A 20,125-nucleotide genomic window follows, 5' to 3' on the forward strand; every position below is an offset into this window, starting at 1 on the left:
TTCTGATATTCTCTCCTTCCCCCCCCCCAATTTATTAGACTGAGATTTTTGGCTGCTGCTTGAGTGAGGAGGAGTAGTGAGTACCGATTACTTTTTTTGGTCCAACCAGCTGAAAAGGAGAAGCACATTCAGCATAGGTGAGGCTATTGATTGTGGCATCTTTTAAGAAATGGGTGGTATCTGCATTTTAAAATTTTAGCGTTGGGGAAATTTTTCTTCTGCAGCAAAAGCTTTGCTGGTGTGTATGTGTAACTGCTGTTTTTAAACACTTTTAGGACTCAGAGTGCTGTAGAAATACAAGATGCTTTAATGCTTTTTCCTTGCATGGGGAGTGTTGCTCTCCAACGCAGCTGTTTAGCTGTTGCGAACAGGTGTGCAATAAACACCCCTTCCCTCTTCAGCCGAGCAGGGTGGTGATGGATACTCTCTCATTTAAACATGCATGTTTTTCTCTCCTACAAGAATAAAAACTTTAAAAATAGTATACATATCTAGAAAGAACCGAGTGCCTTGTCCTGTTTCCCTCTTTCCCTCCCCCCAGCTACCAACTCAAATTACCGGCAAGCATTGGAAACTTGGGCAGGGGAATAGAGGTGCAGCTGGCCTGCATGTGTTGCACCAGCTGTAATGCAAATGATATATGCTGAAAGAGGCTTTTCTCACTTTTGTAATTCTTGAATGTTGTTGTGCAATGGGGACATGCGACAATTTGTCTTAAATGTGTTTGCTGATATGTTCTGCAGAGTATACTGCGTCCTTTGTTCCTTGCTGGCAAGAGACAATATCAAAATCCAATTGCCTGTCAGCAGCATGTCTGAATGCAGCTGGGACTGTCCTTCTGGCTTTCCCATACGTCAGTCCTGAGGTGATCCCAATACACTTGATACCAGTTAATTTGGAGCTGACCAGAACAGACTTCGATAAATCCTTAACTTTCTTGGCTCTTTGGACAATTTGTTATAAACCACTTTTTTTTTTGTCCTTTGTTTCTGAAAGCAGCAGTATCTACTGCTCTTCTGCCGTGAGAGGGCTGAAGGGAGAAGTGCCTGGCCAACCTGCACACCAGTTGTCTGTAGGTACCAGTCAACTTTCCTGACGCTTATCCAAAGCGGTAAAAGCACAAGCGCTTGGGGGTTCAGTTGTGTAAAAACAAAAGCTGATGTTGATTTAATCCCATTACATTGCGTTGATCTCTCAACCACTGGACTCTTAGTAGGATTCCAGCTTTAATCCTGTAAGGATCAATCTGGCCCGTTGCTTTTCTGTCCTGATCCTAAATCCCCCTTTAATCTTGTTAATTATACCAGGCCTTTTTTGGTTTTGTTTTTTTTCCCTTGTGGACCAGCAAAACTGCATTAAATCTTCATATTGCCGGCTCTGACCTGGTGTTTTTAGCCTTTGTTCATCCTGTTGAGGAGCAAGGTGCTCCTGAAGGCTGGTCTTACCATTACAGTGGTGCCACATCAGCCTTTGGTGGTCTGGTGTCTGCTGCTTCAGACTCCCGTGGAGTCAGCGATTTGTTGTGCCAAATCCCTCCTGCTTCTGTTCAGGATTTTTTTTTTATTTTTTTTTAATCTGTTGTTTGATATTATGCTGTCTAAAGGGGGTGGGGAATTGTGGAACATGAGAGCCACTTTAAAATAAGAAAGAAATTTGAAATAAAAGTTTTTTCAGAGCAGAATCCCATTGACTGGCATTGAGGGCTTTAGGGGAGAAGACAATTTGGGGGAATATGGAGTACTCCTAGGCTGATGAGGCAAAGACTCTGAAAAGGGGGGGTGGGGTGTGGGGTGGGGTGTCCCAGGAGAAGGCTTGGACAGTCCCATGGTCCACAGATATATTCTGAAGGTCATGGAGAAATTCAGCTGCTTAAATCAGCCTTTTTATGTTTACGTGTGTTTGGTGGCTTAAGGAGAGGAATAATGTGCATTCAGACTTGAGGCTCTTTATCTTCACATTGCACTGTTTGCAGGCCTCCAGACCGAGTGCTGCCTTTTCTGTGTAATGCACAAGTCCAATTTCTCACTGTGACAATCTGCTCCTGGCACTTGCAATAATAGAAACTAGCTGTGCTTAATGTATTCATCTGTGGTATTTCCTATACTGTAAAGAAGAAAACCAACCCAAAATTGTACCTACGTTTGCTGTAACTCAATCAAGAGCTGACAGATTATTTCTGGAACATGTCTGTGCTGGGATCCTGACTGCTCTGCCAAATTTTATGCCTTTATCTTGCAGTGCTGCTCCTTTCTTCTTCCCTGTCCATGCTGCTCTGCCTCACCCAGCAGAGGCTTCTGCTTTTCCAGCCTTTCAGCCAGATCCCAACTTGCTACCATCTTGCCAGAGCACTGCAGGTCTGATTTCCCTCCTTGCCAGAACACAGGCAGTAGGAATGTCTGCCATAGAAGTAGCCAAGCTGATTCCCTTTTAAACTAGATAGAGGGGAAACCATTTTTGAATCATAGAGGATGAGCTCTCTTGATGTGTTTATTCTAATTAAAGCAGCCCTGGTACTTAGTTTTTGGAAAACACTTAGAGCCACGACAAGAGGTGGCAATTGCTTTTAAGCATACATGGGTATTTTCCCAGCAGTTCTAGGGTTAAGGAAATTGCAGAGGGGTGACATGGTGACTGTGTTCCCTATTTTTGTGTGTTGCCAGTAGCAAGAAGGGGGAAACTTTGATTTCTAATCCGCTTTGGAGGAGGCTCCGTATCAGGGCTGCACAGAAACATCCAGTCAAGCAGCTCCTTTATCATAAAGGGGATTTTAATTAAAACTGTTCTCGCATCATGAGCGGAATGAGCGTCAGTGCCAGCCAGCCCTGTACTGGGCATTTATCTCCTTCAAACCACATTACCAGTAATTGCTGCATTAAATCAAAGTCGAGGGAGATTACAGGTCTGAATTGGGCAGGCGGCCGGTGCCAGCACAGGGAGCTCCATGCTGCTGAGCCGCTGATATGGGAACCCCCTCTGCCCCCCAATGGGGGGTGAAGAGTCGGAGGGCTGCTGGATCCCAAGAAGCCCTTCTTATTACAGGGCGGGAATTTTTGTCATAACCAGGAGGAGTGGCAGGCTGTATGCTTGGAGCATTTTAAGCTGCTGGTGTTTTTCTATTAACTTCCTTCTAAAACAAACAAACCCAATAAGAAAACAAACCCTGTGGCATGGCATTGCCATCCCGCTACTGGGAGATCCTGTTCGGCTCCACCACAGACATTCCCTTTTGTTCATCCTCTATTGCTTATTCCAGCCCTGAAACTCCAGAATAAATTGCCTCTTCTCTTGCTATGTCCCTTTCTCTCTACCCTCCCTGTCACAGCTCTGCTATGGAGCTGCTAACTTGGTCCCTCTCTGCCCTGACATGGGAGAGCTTCTCCTCTTCTTCACCTCTCCCACCACTGAGGAATTGTATCTTCCTTGACCTGTGGTTCCTTTGCCAACTATGGCTCATTAGTTCGTTTAATTATTTTTCTAGGTTTTTAAGCATTCTGTCGTATCTAGCTGTAGAGCAGCTGCTTCCCTTCTTCTTGTCCCTATACTTTGACCTTGGTGGCTCCAAAAACCATCTGATCATCCTAGCGTTGCTCTTGCTTCCACTCTCCAGACCTCTGGCAGGGCGAGGCTGAGGAATGGCTGTGCCCACGTGAGGATTTAGGCATGTGGACTGGCTGAGGTAATTAGATCTCTGTGGGCAATCAGTGAACTATCAAAATGTGACAGCTGGATTTCTAGGGGCTGTTATTAGATCTGTCCCATAATTGTGAAGAAGGTAAGTCAGGAACAGAATGTGCAGAAAATGTGTTTGTTTTTTTTTTTTTTTTTAATGTGGCTGTCATTTTATTTGTTCTCATCTTGATGGCATTTATGTGTTTTCCTGTTCTGTGGCAAACGATCTGGGGCAGTTGGGCAGCAGTGATGGTTTTTCTTCATTTTGCCCAGAGATGCCTTCGGCAATCTGCCATTCTGAAGTTTGCTTCCTGCAGGGTTTGTGCATCTACCATGTTCCTCTGCTGTAGAAAAGGGTCTCATTCCCAGCACCGTACTGAGGACCTGGTAGTGTATATGAAAGAGGATGCTGCAGCTTGACTTGCCTGCTAAAGCAGTTCAGTTGCAGGCTGTCGAGCCATATTAGATTTTCAAGATTCATACAAGTTTCTCAGAAGCTGTCTAATTCAGAGCAGTTGCAGGAGGTTTGCCTGCTGTGTCCCTTCAGAGCTTGAAGTTGCAGCTTTTGCTTCATTATAATGCGAGCTTGAGATGCAGCTTAAGTGTCGCCCTACTTTAACTCTGGCCTACACATAAATCTCTAGCCTGAGATAAGTGGTTCTTTTAAATTCATGCTAACACACCTGTAAAGCCGTAGAGGCTGAAGTCCGAGTGCTGCCAATATCCAAGCTGATAATGCAGAGGGGTTGCAGTTAATTTTTGTGTTGGTAGTCCTGTTACCTCGAAGTGAGAGTAGCCCCACTGCAGAGTAACTGGAGAAGTGTGCAGAGAACATGAGCCATGTCTTTGGTGGAGATTTCTTGATAGTGGCAGAAAACAGAGATAAGAGTTTTCATAGGAGCCAGGAAACCATCTTATGGCTTGCTGGTTTTGGGACAGAGGATGCGGATAGTGGCAAATTGGGGTGAATGAACGTGTGTGAATTTTTTTGTAGAGGTCACAGAAAGCTGCTGAAAAGAGCAGGTATCTTGACTGTGCAGATGGTGCAACTGGAGAAAGCCGTCGGTGGTTGTTGTCCAAGTATTTCAGCTGCTGTGGCTTGTTTTAGAACTTGCTAGGAGTTGAAGCTAGCCCACAGGAAAGGCTTTTGGACTGAGCCATGTCAGGCTTTATTCTGTCCTCTTGGCTCTTGGGGAGAAGTGTGGGTAACAGTTAGCTTATGTGCCCGTAGCAGACCTCTGTGCCCACATCTTGGGACTTTGTGAGAACAAAAAGATTTCCAGAATTCTGATCTCTCTTGCTTTCTCAGAAATAGATAGGTTTCAAAGAAAAAACAACCAAACAACATCTAGGTGTTTGCTGCCTTTTACTGTTTTTGTCTTAGTCTGAGGCAGAAAGCGATGTGAAGACTACTTCTTGCCTAAGAGCTGGCATAGCCTCAACGTACCTCTTCTGTTCTCCACCACAGTCTTCTCCTTCTCCACTAAAACCACCGGAGGAGGGACACAGCAATAAGTAGCACCTGTGCCCCCATAAAAGTAGTCCCTGGTGTCACTCCCTACATTAAAGCATGACTTGCTGCTGTCACCATTCATTTAGCGTGTCTGACTTTCCTCTTCCAGGGTAAACTGCGTCGTTCTTGCCAAACCTCAGCTTTGCGTGCTATTTCTGGATCCTTTCTGTGCACTCAGCAAATGCACTGAACTCTTAACTACAGCACTCTGGTATTTTGCTCTTGAATCTCTTTCGAGCTGCCTGAGTCTGGGATTTCTTTTTTTTAAATGGGAATGGGGGAAAAGTGGGATTCATCAGCTGAAGTTTAGCAGTCGAGCAAAATTTTGAACTGGGGCCTACAGAAACTAATGGACAGATGTAATTCTTCTATAATAAAATTGTCTTTGCAGATTTATGATGAAGGTGTCGTATTCTGTATGCTGCCACACTGGAACTGTTTCCAAATTATTTCCTGAGATTTATTTGGTGACCTGCTGTTGCGGCAGTTAAAGGTCCTGCCTGCATGTTCTCCAGTTCCTCAGTTCCTGCCAGTAATGCAGTCTCAGACCCAGCTATCTCACATAGACTGTGCTGCCTGTTTGTTTCTCTTTTACTTCCATTCAATTAAGAGTATAGTTTAATATTTTTGACATGTTTTGTCTCTTGCTTGCACAGTTACAGTGTGTGGGCAGCTGCTCTGCTATTCTGGTTGAACAAAGTTGGGCAGGGAATGCCTTTGTGCCTGTGTCAAAAGAACAAAACGCTGCCCGAGAAAACCTTTCCCCCAAATTCTGCTTTTGTTTGTGTAGCTGGGAAGCTATACCGCTCTAATGTAGGGATAAATTTAAGTTGATACTAGCATAATTTATTGTGTGGACATTCTTTAACTTGGAACAAGTACCTTTTTCTATTTTAGTTTGTCATGTGGAAGCAATTTGATAAGCCAGGAGGCGAGGTGGAGAGGAAAATCCACACCAAAACCATCTCCATTAGGGAGCAAGAGTGCTCAGCTAGATGAGTAAGACATCCACGTACTGAAATGCTGTGTGATAGTTGATCATGTGCTCCCTTCACCCCAGGCAAAGCCGAGGTAAAACATGTTAGCTCAAACCCTCAGCGAAAGTGGTTTATCCTGCGACCGTTTCCCAGGGACTGGGAATGCGCGTGGCGTCACCAATGGCCCCACGGCTGCCATGCGACGACTCGCTGGTGGGGCTGAGATAACAGCGTAACTGTACTTACACTATAGGGGAAATCGCCTGTGCGGTCAGCCCCAGCTTGTGATTCATTCGATTAAAAATACTTGGTGAGAGTATCTCCGATACTCCCATCTGGTGACTTTTAATAATATTTATTCTTAGGAAGATAGTTCTTTAATTAAGGAATTAACCTTAATTTTTGTAGGCTTAGCATAGATCTGGAGAAATGCTCAGGCTTAAGCTGCTGTATTTTGTGGAAGTGTCAAGTCTTTCTTTTTTGGATCTCCCCGTTGTCCCCTTAAGGATCAGCTAATTGAACTGTTGCTGCTCGTTAAGTGAAAAACCAGGTGGGAGTATGAGAGACAAAACGGGCAAAGCTTTTCTCTGACTGACGTTCTGGAGCTAGCTGATAGATCTAGCAGCCTCTGTAGCGAAGGAAAACTGCCTCCACTCTATTCTTTTTGTTTCCCCTTCATCCACTGCCCCCAAAGGAATATAGAAAGGCAGTGTGGCTGTCGTGTAACGTCTAAACTATCAAGAGAAAACTCCTTCTCTTCTTTGATGTTGAAATTCTGCATCTGGACACCTTTTTGTTTCTCATGTAACAGGCAAAAAGCATTTTGATGGACATGTAGCATTACCAGCGCATATACAAGTGATCCCAAAAGAAAGTTGTGCTACAGTCACCTTCTTTGCCAAATGGCTTAGCCCAAAAGTACACTTATTTTCTTCCTGAAGCGGTGCCAAGCACTTAGAGTTCTCCTTGAAAGGAGGCCCAGGCCCAGCACATTGATATTTTTTTCTGGAACATCTGTGTATACTTTCTTTTCCCCCTTTATACTGGTAATAACTAAAGCGATGGAGCCTGTCTGGTTTTAGAAGCTCCTTTTGGACTTGTCGCGTGTTATACTCAGGTGTGCTGGAGTTTTCTCAAGATAGAAAACCTGTTTTGTAATGCGTGTAAAGTGATGGGTTGGGGTAGAAATGAAAGTTGAAGTCGTGTCTTCTATATGCTGCTGATATATCCAGGCTGCTGCCAGCTTTATTTTGCAACTTAATCACTAATGTATTTTTGTGAGTTATCTTTCTGTTAAAGCTGCCTTCCTGGGAGCCAGCTTGTTAGCTAGCGTCGTGCATAAAACTTTGGTTCCGGGAGCACAGTCTTTTGACAGAGGATTTGTCAAACTTTAGATGAGTGTTCGTCACTGCCTTACACTTTTCCTTTGTAATAATTTCAGAGACAGACTTTGGGCAAACTGAGTTTTGCCTGAATTGACTCCGAGTCCGTGTCTAGCAGCTGAAGTTGTGTGGGCAGCATCCGTACTTCCAACTTCAAGAAAACTCTGCCTACACAGATCTAACTTCAGGATCAAGAGTCTTTACTCTCCTGCAATTTCACCAAGAGCCTTTGTCTCTCTTGACAGCCGTGACTGTGTAGATCAGAGTACTCAGAGAGCCTGGTTTCTGGTTGAGAAAGATCCAGGTTTGTGATTTCATGAGTCCTGTTTTGGTCTGTAGGTTTCTGGAGTTTGCTAATGCTACTGTTCTACTGGATGGCTGTAAGAAAGCTCAACAAAACAAAAAAAAGCCAGTTGTCCAGCAAACAAAGGTCTTGCAATATGCTGCTTTAGCAGACTGATGTGGTATCCTTGCTCTGCCTCCATTTTCCATATCCTTCCCTAAAGCAGATTTTGTTGAGGCTTTGAAAATAAGTGGTACTTAAGAAATAATTAATTCTGACCTGTCCTTTTATGGTCTGTATTTGTAATTGTGTTTTAAAACTGTGCTCGTTTTCCAGTCTAGACAAACCATTAATATTTAATAGCTATGCGTAGATGATGCAGGGAAGAGCTGAGGGTGGTAACAGGATGCAAGTATCTTATGTCCATAGTTTAGATTGTGCATGGTGCCTGGCTGTAAAGCCACTTTAAATCAGTTTCAGGACTATAGAGCTTGGTTGGGGAGTGTTTAAAGCGGTAGAAGCAAATGCAAACAAACTCCATCACTCTTAAGTAAATTGCCTTGCAAATGGAGAATATGTCACAGAAGGTTGAAAAGGGAGATCTCCAGCACTTTGAGGGGAAAGGACATGACCAGGAGCTAGTTCAGAGCTTCCATTTTATTAAATATTGTCTTTGGTATTTTTCTCTCTTAAATTTTCTTGAAATCATTACTTTTATCCATGCAAACTGCAGTGTGTAGTGACTGAAGTTCCACTGTCTACCTGAGGTATTTCCTTGGCAGAAGCAGTGAGTGTGATGGGGCTATCTTCTCTGCTACCTGTAACCTGCTATTTGCTGCTTTCTCTAGCTTTGGGCTTCTTAGGCCTTTTGCCAAAGGGATTTTAGTTTCCCTGGATTCCAAGTGTATTTTTGGTAATTTCATTTGTGCTAATGTGTTTTAGGAACATTAATCCTAATGAACACAAGGAATCAGTAGCGCTAACTAATCAGACCGGGTTCAGGCAAGCAGTGGTTCCTATGGCTTTACCAATGCATTCAAATTCTTTCCTGTGATGTGCTTATTACGCTAATCCAACATGCTTTCGTTTGCTTCTGCTGCTACTCCACATCCCCCAGAACTGCTGGTTCCATTTCTGCTTAATGCATCTCGTTCCTGATCTTCAGCATTTGCATGCTTAACATGTTTCACTCACAAAGAACACGCTGGCTTCGTACTGAATTATTTGCTCTCCTGCATAGCTGACCCACCACCAGATCTTCTTGCTGTTAATATCAGGACACCTATGTAAAACTGCCACGTTTCTGAAATGTGAGGAAAAACAGTTTATGCAGTCACCAATTTGTCATCAGCTTTGCTTCTGCTTGCCATTTCAGAACATTGAGCTTTCTTGTGCATGCTCTGCCTGCATTTATGTCCTCCCCACTTGAATCTCTAATGATTGCAGGGTCAAAATAACAACTAGACCAATTTTTCTAGTTGTTGGTTATATCAAAACTGGGAAGAAAAAAAATCATGCAGCTTTTTGAAAGATGTTATACCTATTGAAACCAAACAAGCAATACAGCCCAGAAAATGTAGCCCTATAGAGGAATGATGACTTTCCAGTACAAATTCTCACCTGGAGTGAGTGAAAGCCACCCTCATGCTCAGGACATGGGACTTGCTTTGGTGCAAAATGAGAATCTCTTGCAGCTCTAAAGCTGTAATCTTTGTACCGTGTGCTGTTTGTCTAACACTGGTACGAGCTGGCTGAGCCACTTGATCTATTTAGCTGCTATGGAAATCAGTACATACCCAGCCAGAAAATGCATCCTTGCTTGCTGGCATGTTTCCTACATTTACATCAGTCTTTAAAAAGCAGAGACATATTGTAAGCTGCTCATCAGATCCCTGATGACCCAGTTTAGCAGATGTAGTGATTGGCTAATTGTTAAAGATGCCATTTTTGGTGGGTGAGAGGAAGAGCATCAGCCAGGCTTCTAGCGATGAAGAGTTAGAATCAGCGGAGGTAAGAGCTCTTTAGTGGGAGTAACTAGATAAGGCTTGGATTAATTTGTCTGGAGAACAGAGAATTGTACTAAAGATTTTATAAATTCAGTTTATAAAATGAAACTGTTGGTGTAATTTCCTTAGTAAAGATCAATGTGGTGTAATGACTGTTTGAGCATGGAAGTATTTCAGACTCCATGCTGTATAGTTGTGTCCCCACAGTACAACAGTTTTTAGCATTTTTTTTTTAAAAATGTACATGGAAAATGTCTGGAACTACCATGGATGCACTTCAAGCATAGGGAGACTATGGCTAGTTTATGTTCTTATAGCTATACCTGTAATTGTGACTTAGCATGCTTGCTATAAGCAGTCTGAAGAAAGCAGGCAAAGCAAAGCCAAGGGCTGTGGTCTTGCATTTTTGCAAAGATGCTCCTCAGTCTGCAGGTATCGAAGAGAGCAGTGCATGTGAAGCAAAATACTGGGTTTTGAGAATGTTGGGAAAAACTTGTGTAATCTCCATGCCTTGCTTAGTACTCAGAAAGAGGAAAATCAGGCAAATGCTGCTACAGTAGCATGTAAAACAGTATCTCTAGGCAAAGCGATGGGTAAATAGGAGATGGAAAACAATAAAATTCAATGTTATAAAAAAGAATAATAAAATTCAGCAGTAACTAGAGGGGTGATACTCTTATTTGAGGGAGCTGGGAGCTGTGTGATTGGTAAATGCACAAACATCAGGGTTTTTTTCATGCTCCTGGCATTAGAAATAACAAGTAGAGGAACCAGAGCTACTGGTGCAGAACGTGATACTGGATATTATAGGGATAATATCAATCTGCAGGAATAGTAATCATGGCTTTAACATGCATTCAAGATTATGTGTGGTTCAGATAGGGTAGATGTAAAAGGTGATAGGCTGTACTGTATGCAGTAGACTGTAAAGAAGAAAGAAGAGTAATACTGATAATGCGGGATCTGTTTCTGGTCAAAATTGCTGTGGGCAAGATTGGTAAAAGAGGTCCCAGAGGGAGTATTGTGGGTCTGCTGTAATCCCTCATAGGACTGGATTCGGATACAAACTTGAGGCTCTGAAATGATATCATTCCCACTACTACTAGAGAGATAAATATTAGTATGAGAAACGTAATTTCTCAGATACAGCTTGGAGAACAAATTCTGCTAACAATAATAGGGTCAAAAGATTTTGTCACTGTAGCATCATCACCTGTTGTTGAGACAGTGAGTGAATTATTGGTGCTATGACTATTACAGGAAAAAAAGCTGTTTAGAAGCCTTCATGTCCCCACTTTTGGATGGGGTGATCATGATACAAGCTTTGATACATGAAGCAAAATATTTAATGAAGTCAGTGAACTGGATTGAAAACTCAGACTTGAATGTAGAGGTGTGTGGTTTGGGTTTGGTTTTTTTTTTGTTAGACGTACTTTGGATACAAATTCTTGATGATACAAGTAAAGGAGTAAAAGCTCATAAGAAGAAACTTCACCCTAACTGGAGGTATAGTCACCTTATAAAGGCTATTATGTACAAAAAGAGACTTTACAAGGGATGGAAAAAGGACTTACCAGCAGAGACTGCTGTGCCTTTAAAGTCAGAAACTATAGGGATAAAGTGAGAACTGCCAACCTTGCAAATGTTACTAAGAAAATGGGTGACAATTTCTCAAAATACAATCAGGAGAAGGGAAGATGTGGGGCCGATTAGTGTTGAGGATAGCGTAGTTAATGAGGATACTCTTGTTGTGATCACAAAATCGAGCAAACCTTTTGTTCTTGTTGGAGGTAGAGTTGATTGTGGGAGCAAAGGCAGGATGGATAATGGGCATGAACCTACTGTAGAAGCCACCACATGGGACTTTTCAAAGACCCTAGGGAATGCAGGCTGGGGTGGGAAGTGGGGTTGCCTCAGGAACAGTCATACCTGTTCCTGAAAATGAAAGAACCGGTTCATGAAGTTGCAGATCTGATACAAGTTTTAATCTATCAAATCAGGAGTGCTGTCAGATATTTGGAGAACATGAAGCGTAATAGCCCTATTGACGGTGGGGGATGATCTGAATAAATACAGACCTGTTGGTCCAACCTCGGCTGTATGCAAAGTCTGAGACAAAAATAGTAATTAAAGGCTTGGACACCAATGAAAAATGAGATAAAAGGCAACACAAATCCATCAGAATAGGATTGTGCCATATCAGCCTATCTATCTTCAAGATAGCCAATTTTCTTAACTTGATATGCATTTTTCTTAATGGGATGATGTGTCTTACTGTAGATGGGTCTTACAGCATCTGATGTGGTGCTACAGAGGAAGGTACTAATGAGGCTAGCGAAGATGCAGTTTAGTGCTGGAATTCTGAAATGGATTAGGAGCTAACCATGTTGCTCTGGGTAATGTCTTAAAAAAAATAAATATGAGCACAGGCTAGATCAGATGCAAGAAGGGGCTTCTAGAGGTTGGGGAATAGCAAGCCTGTCATGTGAGAAGGCTGGAACAGCTGCTTGGTTAGATGGGTAGAGAGGGGATACATCAGGGAGGTTAATTGTAAGGGAAAGAGAAAATACGGTTAAGCCAGAGGACGGTACTGGCATATGAACAAAGAACAAACAGAAATTGCTCAGGAATAACATTAAGCTGGAGATGAACACAGATCCCAGCTGCTGGGGAGTGATGTTCTAGAGCAGCCTTTTGGCTGGGGTAGTATAGCTGCAAAACCCAGTTCTATGATGTAGCTTGATGAATTTTATGAAAAGATTAGATGACGTTGTATGATAGCAATTGATCTCATTCTGTCTGTCAGGAGGGCTTTTCCAGTATTAATATTTACGTAATTTTAAAACTATTCATATGCGTAAGCATTTGCAGGAACAAGGCTACGATTTTATAAGTTACCTAACTTGTGTTACTGGAAATGCACATGCATAGCAGGTTATATGGTAAGGTAGTTGGGCCTTTGTCTCAAAATAAAATTATGGAGTGCAGCGCCATCTTATATTTGATTAATATTTGTTGCAAGTCAATGTGCAGTAGTAGTAAACCAGCCATTATGGACAGCCTTGCGTAAAATTCAGTAGTTGATTACTGGTCAATAAAGTCCTGCTCTATCCATCTTGGCACATACAAGTTTAAAACTAGTTTTTGTCATTTAATTTTCTGTGGGACAGAGGAGGCATGATGCTTTGTTACCGAAGTGTCACCCAAGTATCTTAATGCTGGTTAAGGCAGAGTACTTAAATCTGCATGAAAAACTTTAAAGTATGGCAGTTCTATCTGGATCTGTAGTTAAAACAACAGAGGAGCTTGGGTGATGCTCCCTGCTCCTCCTCCTTGTTTTGTTTTGCCCATTTATTTGATGGTTATTTATAGCTAGTAAGATATCTGCACTAGGATTTGGAAACTTTTTATTCCCCTGAGGCCTGGTTGGAAATAAGAATTGGACTGTGAAATAAATGTAAGGTTTTTTTAACTTAGGGATTTGGTTTTAAAACCTGAGGCAGTAATATGGAGTAGCACAAACAGGCTGTGGAAAAGATTTTGGTTTTTTTATAAATTAATGCCTTTTCATAAAAAGATGTTATTGGAGATACTAAATTGCCTGAGTGCATAGTAACGAGCTACGCGAAAGAATGAAGGGCAGGCACCTATTGAACATGTAGTTACAGAAAGGAGAAGGGAAAAAAAAAAGTATTGGCTGTCAGAGGAAACCAGATACTATCTGTGCCCCAAAGTGGGGCTTGCAGGAAGAGTGCTGAGAGGCAGCCGAACAGCCCTCTGAAGGTGAGGAGGAGGAGGCATGAGCTCCAGAAAGCTGGTCAGGGTCTGGGGCAAAATAAACTAGTCAAAGGCCAAACGAGATGGAAGTTCATTGTGGGAGCCTCATCATTTTTCCCCAGTGAAGAGCTCTAGAAGCATAGCTGCTTTCCCATTTATGGGCAATTAATTTCTTTCTCTGTGCAAATCTTCACACAGAAACAATGGCTATAGAAAGTTTTTATTTTTTTTTTTAGAAGTAGAAAATGTCATGCTTTATACTCCCCAAATCGGCCATGCTCCTTTCGTAAGGAAGAAGCAGCTCCGTTGCCCTAGGAAAGATGATAAGAGTGGGTGGCAGCTGCCGTAACCACTCAGCCAGCTCGTAGCTGTCCTTTTCCGAGGCATCTCAGAAGGAAAGGGCAGTGGGAGCAGAGGACAAGCCAAGAGCTGTCCTGCTGGGCTGGGTGGGTCAGAGAGCTGCAGATTAGGTACCCCTTACCTAAATTACAAAGTGCTGTGTATGCAAATTGTGCTAGATAATGATCCACGTATTTAACATCTTGGGAAAAAAAAAATCTTAAGTTTAACTCTTTCTGAGGGGGAGGAAATTATCAGTAACGGCGGAAAGGCAGCTACCCCAGAGCTAGGCTGAGGTAGCTGTTTAGTGGTGCGCAGCAGCACTACAGAAAAACTAAAGATTAGAAATGCAAAAAAACTCACCATATGCATTTAAAGTGGAGGCAGGGTAAATTTGGATAGCCCTTCTTGGGTTTGACCACTGTAAGATCCTCGTTTTTGAAACTTTGGAGGGAGGGGTTTTAACACTGCTGCCCTTTGGAGAACAGCGGGAATAGTTGGTGGGTTTGGGCTGTTAACTGTTTGGGAGTGTGCGTTTGGGCCGGCGTCGACCTGGTGCAGTTTGGTGTAGCGATGGGTGAAACCTCATGCAATTAGCTATGGGAGGTTGGGTCCCCCCGGTCCCCCCGGCCACGGTGTGTCTTCTAAGAATCAGTAGCAGGCTCTTGGGTGTCTGGTAACGCATCCGGCATGCAGGGCCGACGGGGTGAGCCTGCTGGCCTCTGTCCGGGCTGTTCCTCATCTGTCCCCGTCGGTCAGGGAGTGAATTCCTCCCTGGGAACGGGGAGGACAGGCTTCCTAAAACGGGCACAACAACTGGCCCTGTCCAGCCTTGCCCCCTTCTCCCCACTGCTCGCTGCCCCTGTAGCAGAGTTAATCCCCCCCACCCCCAGTTTGGCTGGAACAGCTGAGGGGGTCAACCTGCCAGCCCAAGGCTGGGGTGATGGGGGCCATCCCTGGGCCTGGCTCCCCCCACCAGCCCCGGTTCCGGCAGCTGTCCCTGCTCTCTTCAAGTGCAGAGGGAGGGAGAGACGTTAAACGATACGGGTGCATACACCCTTGTGAAAGAGATCCCTTCAGTGCGAGATATCAATGTGGCTTCTCCCCTCTCCCTCCCTCCACAACACCAAAGGGTTTTACTATGCTAATCCCAGCACCTGTCCCTGCCGAGGACAGAAAGAAGGGTATGGGGGTGGGGGAGGAACAGTCCCATATGTTTTTCCCTGTCCTGGATTGGGAGTGTTCCCTCTGACGCACCTAGAGCCCAGAACATATGCTCTTTTCAGATCCTAAATGCTGTTTGCTTCATCCCATCCCTCGCGGTGGTGGCTGTGAAGACCCTGTGTCCCCTTCTTCCCAGCAATCACTCTGTTTGCTGCCCGGGAGTCACAGGACGCTCCTCAGTCGAGGCTTGCAAGGTTGTTTTCAGTAGGGGATTTCTAATTTTAGGAGCCTCTGCCGCCTATGGTTGAACGGTGCCTTGCTGAATCCCAGAAGAGAGGGGCTGAGCTGAGCCGAGCCAGGCAGCTCCTTTTTATTTTCAGCTGAGCTAGTGTCAACCTGAGTGGCCCCAGAGGCTGGAGCCAAGCACTGCGCAGGGCTGCCAGAGTCCTTCCCACAAGGCTGAAAGACGGAGACCCGGGTTTGAAGCTTCCACTCCTGTGTCCATTTGGCCTTTAGCTGGAGGATCTTTGGCTATGTATGGTGTGTATTGTATGGATTACCAATACCCAGTCGTCCAGGTAAGCAAAAGGACAGTGGCGACTTTATAGAGTCTTGGTGTTTGCTTTATATGTTCTTTGGGCAAAAATGGAACTCAGGTGCTGGTTTTGTAGAAGGACACTGCTTCCATGCTGGGCTTCTTGGCTTGGTGCATCCCCGGCCTCGACAGCCCAGAGGCTCTGTGAAGGGCTTTGAGGCTCCTGCACGCGAGCGGTACCGTTTGACACTTGAACTCTAAGGTCTGTGTTGTTCCAGACTTGTGTGTTTTGTTTTGCATTTTTGGCTTTTTGCTTAATTTTTTTAAGGGGGGTTAAGCTGACAGCAATGCCATGCTCTGCAAACTAGTTTGTTGTTGCATGCCTTAGTACATTGTCTGGGTGTGTGTGACTTGTACGTGTGACTGCAGTCCGTCCCGCAGAGATGGCGAGCCACCGGGAGCGGCTCCTCACCTATTTTCCTCCTCACTCCTACGAAACCACCCACAAAAACTCTGACAAAGTCTCGTTCATCACCTTTTCGCTTTTGGAGGTCCAGCAAGGATGTGTAGGATGATAGGAATGGGTGGGTTTGAGAGCAGCGCTCGGGTCAGGGCAAAGCCTGTATTGCAGCCTCTGCTGAGGGAGGGGGCTATATTTGGAGCACACGTGAGATTTGCTGGCCCGGTATGGGGAGTCTTGGAGAAGCCAGAGGCCATGGGTCAGGCTCAAATACTTTCGGAGCCAAGTGAAAGATGATGTTCTCTGCACAGTCCTTGGCTATTCAGTGTCAGCATTCCTTGTCCTCGCAGGCACCAAATTTATCCAGAAAACGTGAAATGTAGACTGGCGGTTGAAGATTATCTACCCTGAGATACTTCAGATAGCCACTAAAGAGTATTTTGTTAGGTTACCTTGTACCAGGGTTTTTATTACTCTCTTGAATAGAATCAACCAGCAGAAGTGTGTCTTTTGGTTGTTAAGATTTGTTCCTGATAAATTGGTTCTTTGCACTTGAAACTTTTTTTTTCCTTCCCTCTGGCCTTGATCCAGCTGGCAGGTTTGCTCCATCTAAACTTGAGCCAGCACAGAAATGCAGGTAATGGGATGTTAAAATCGAAGGCTGTGCTTTCTTTCCACCTTAGCAGCAAAGGGGAATTACAGGCATAGCAAAAGAAAAAGGAAGACAAACCCTGAAACTTGCTGAAAGCAGAGTACTTGTGGCTTTCTCCTCTCTCCATTTCTACCAGTTCTATGAGTGTTAAACTAACACAAGCGTTTGAAAGTGTATGTGTAGACCACTTAGAGGTTAGTTCTCCATCTGTGCTCTCACCAGTGTGATTTCATTGGCCTTGCCCCTTGCTCCTTAAACATCCTTCTCCAGCTTATTTTCCATTAGGATTTGAATGGCAGGAGCTAACCAAAAACCATCATGTACATCCGAGTGAACACAGAAGAGAATATAAAAGTGGTGCAGACGTGCTCAGGTGGGAGCAATGAACTTTGCCTGCCCTGGTAAGGATGACAAGCTGTGCCCTGGCACTGCAGAGGCAGACTTGTTAAATTTGCCCATAGTTATTTCAGAATGCTACTTCTACAACATGGTAATGAAGTTTCAATGCGTATGTGCCTGTGATGCACGAGAAATCATGAGAACTCATAAGTATTGGCATCTAGAGCCGTTCTGAATATGTTTTTTCTTTAATAAATGCAGTAAGTAGGAAGGGATGATCTCATGGCTCTGAGCTGTATGTTCTTCAGGCTTCCAGCCTTCAGCTCTACTCTGTTGTTTTCAGCAGCATGTTCTGCAGTTTGAGTCTTTGATTTTCTTCAGTAGAGGCTAGCAAATGGTGATGGTAAGTTGGGCAGTGGTTCCATGATTTGCACGTAGGGAGGTCCTAAGTGCAGGCTCACCAAACTTTTTTCCCTCAGCTATGAGACATCTGAACCCCCAGCCCTCAGTGAGGAAAGGTGAGTTGCCCCGATTCACCAATTTCATCAGTCTTGTTCATTATCAGGTGTTGCTTTGTGGGCTCCTGTAGAGCCCAAGACAACAAAGACCTCAAGTGTTACCAAGTCTGATCACGTTTTCCATGGTATTCTTGAAGCTTTTGAAACTCTGTATCAGATGTTCATTTCAGATGTTTTCACGGCAATTAGGACTCCTGCAGACCTGCATTTCTTGTTGCCCGAGCACATCCATTGGAAATTGGGGCTTTTCTTTCACTAAACAGGAGCAAAGGTGGATACATTCCAAGCATGGGGGAGGCGATGCTTTCTGGCTTACAATGGAGATGAAAGAGGGAGACCAGCAGTAGATCACACTGATGGGAATTCCCACTCTGCTGGCACATGCGCAAAGCAGTTGTACCAATTGGGTGGTGGGAGGTAGTGCAAGTGAGGGTTCAGTCCGCGGTTGGGCACCTCGTCTTCCTCAGAGGAGGATTCTTGATGGCAAATACTTCTAGACGTTCGTTCCTAAGGTGAAGACCAAAATGGATTAGAAATGATACTATCCCAGTGAACAGCAGTGGGATGATGGTAGTATGTTGTTTCTTTGTCCTGAAGGTCTGTGACCTAGATCTGGGACAAGAAGTTGCCACTCTATGGCACAGAGGAGACCAGGTCAACGCAACAGTTAAGTGGAGAGAATAAGAGGATTATCCTGAGTGATTTGCAGAGGTTTGGTGAATGAGATGCACGTTGCTGAAACCAGGTGCTTTGTCATGGCAAAGGTATAAAGAGGTCACTGTGTTTTCTGCTGCTTTGAAATGGAATTTACACTTGACCCAGAATCATGCTCCAGAATCTCAGGTTTGTAACGGGAGAAAGAAGAAAAAGAAGGAAAAAAAAAAAAATCAAATACTTTCCCTGGTTTTACAATATTGCCTGTAAACCTGTAGTATCGTTAAGATACAAGTTAGCAGAGAGGATGAGATAACTCAGAAAAACACAGACTCTGACTGGGAGCCCTGCAGGCCGCAGTCATGGAGTCTGGCTCCTTCCTACACCGCGGTTGATTGTTTGGTTGCGCGGGGTGGCTGGCCCATGACTCTCTGCCTCCGTGCTCTGGTGGGATGTAAGGGCTTGCCGATGCCTTGACCTCAGGCTTTTCATGCTGGACGAGCTGGGATGCGTGCTCCTGCTGGCCTTCTACTGCATTAGGAGAGAAAGGGGGAGGGAGGGAGGGAGCCAGAGGTCAGTTTGCAGTGGTGAAATGGGGAAACTGAAGAGTGGCATGGGTCAGCACAGGCTGCCTGAGGAGCAGTGCAGTAGCAGAAGCCCGTGGTGAAAAACCAGTAGGTGGTGTCTTTGGGGTTTTTTTTTGAGTGTAAGTTATAACTGGGCATATTCATGCAAAGGAGAGCACTTGGGGATGTCAAGGTGTTACTGCACTGTAATTTGGCCTTTCTGCTGCAAAAGCCTGTGGAGTCTCTTGAGTACCAGGTGTCAAGAAGAGAGACATCAGAGGGGCAACTTGCCTGAGCTGGTTTCATCTCTGTCATGAGCCCTGGAGCATCAGTACGGTCCTCTTGTCTAACCGAGGGATTGGCAGACCTGCGCTCAGCCCTGTCTGTGGGTTTCCGTGGGTGCAATGCTGGGAAAAATCAATGGGTGCATCTCAGATCCCGTCTGCCAAATTGGGGTAGCAGTATATTGGTCTGTTTTACGGGGTCGCTAGGAGAACAAATGCTGCCAGCGGTGGAGTGCTCAGGTGTTAAGGGCCAGATGCTTACTGAAGATAAATGGGAGGGGAAAGAAGCAAGCTGGGAAGGAGTCCAGCGCTCCCCACTTTTTATGATGAAAGAAATTTAGATCCTGGCACGGATACTGCTTCCGGTTCATCCGACACACCGTGTAACCCACGAGTTCTCCCCTTTGTGGCAGGAGGGAGGGCTGTGCCAAACTGACAGCTGTCTCCCGAGCATCCTCCTGCTGGGAGATGCTCTCTCCCGCCTGGTGAGCTCCAGGCAGGGGAGGCCTGGCCGCTAGACCCGAGCCGCTGGGAAGGGTAGGTGCGGAGGAGCGGGGCAGGCCACGGGGTCCTGCCGGGCCGGGAGCCGCGCTGCCGGGGTGACCTTCGCTTTTGTTTCCAGCTCGCGACTGGGCCTCCGCCGAGTCCCTTGGCTGCCGGGAGAGGGGGCGGTGGGGGTCCCGGCGGGCAGGCGGGGGAGCGCCTCGCCGGGGTTAAGGGCGCGGCGGCGGCCTCGGCGCTGCCGCGGGGGGTGGCCGAGCCGAGCCGTGCCGAGGCGGGGCGGGGCGGGGCGCGGCGCGGCAGGGGCGGTCCCGACTCGCATAATTACCTTCGGCATTCGGGGCGGTGCTTGCCGCAGCCATCTGGCTGAGTCGGGGGGGCGGGGGGAGCGGCGGCCGGGGAGGGAGGGAGGGAGGAAGGGGGAAGAAAGGGAGGAACACGGGAGAAGAAAGGGAGGAAAAAGGGCTCGGGGGGCACCGCGCCGGCGAGGCACCGCAGCGCAGGCA

At 45.4% G+C, this 20,125-nt stretch overlaps 1 protein-coding gene across 4 annotated transcripts in view; it reads left to right on the forward strand.

Moving 5' to 3' along the window:
• Positions 1–20,125, forward strand: part of RBFOX2 (RNA binding fox-1 homolog 2) — a 167,418-nt gene that overhangs the window by 65,214 nt on the left and 82,079 nt on the right. The gene's annotated exons all lie outside the window — the stretch shown is intronic.

The sequence above is a fragment of the Gavia stellata genome, chromosome 4 (assembly GCF_030936135.1).
Source record: "Gavia stellata isolate bGavSte3 chromosome 4, bGavSte3.hap2, whole genome shotgun sequence".
Lineage (NCBI taxonomy): Eukaryota > Metazoa > Chordata > Aves > Gaviiformes > Gaviidae > Gavia > Gavia stellata.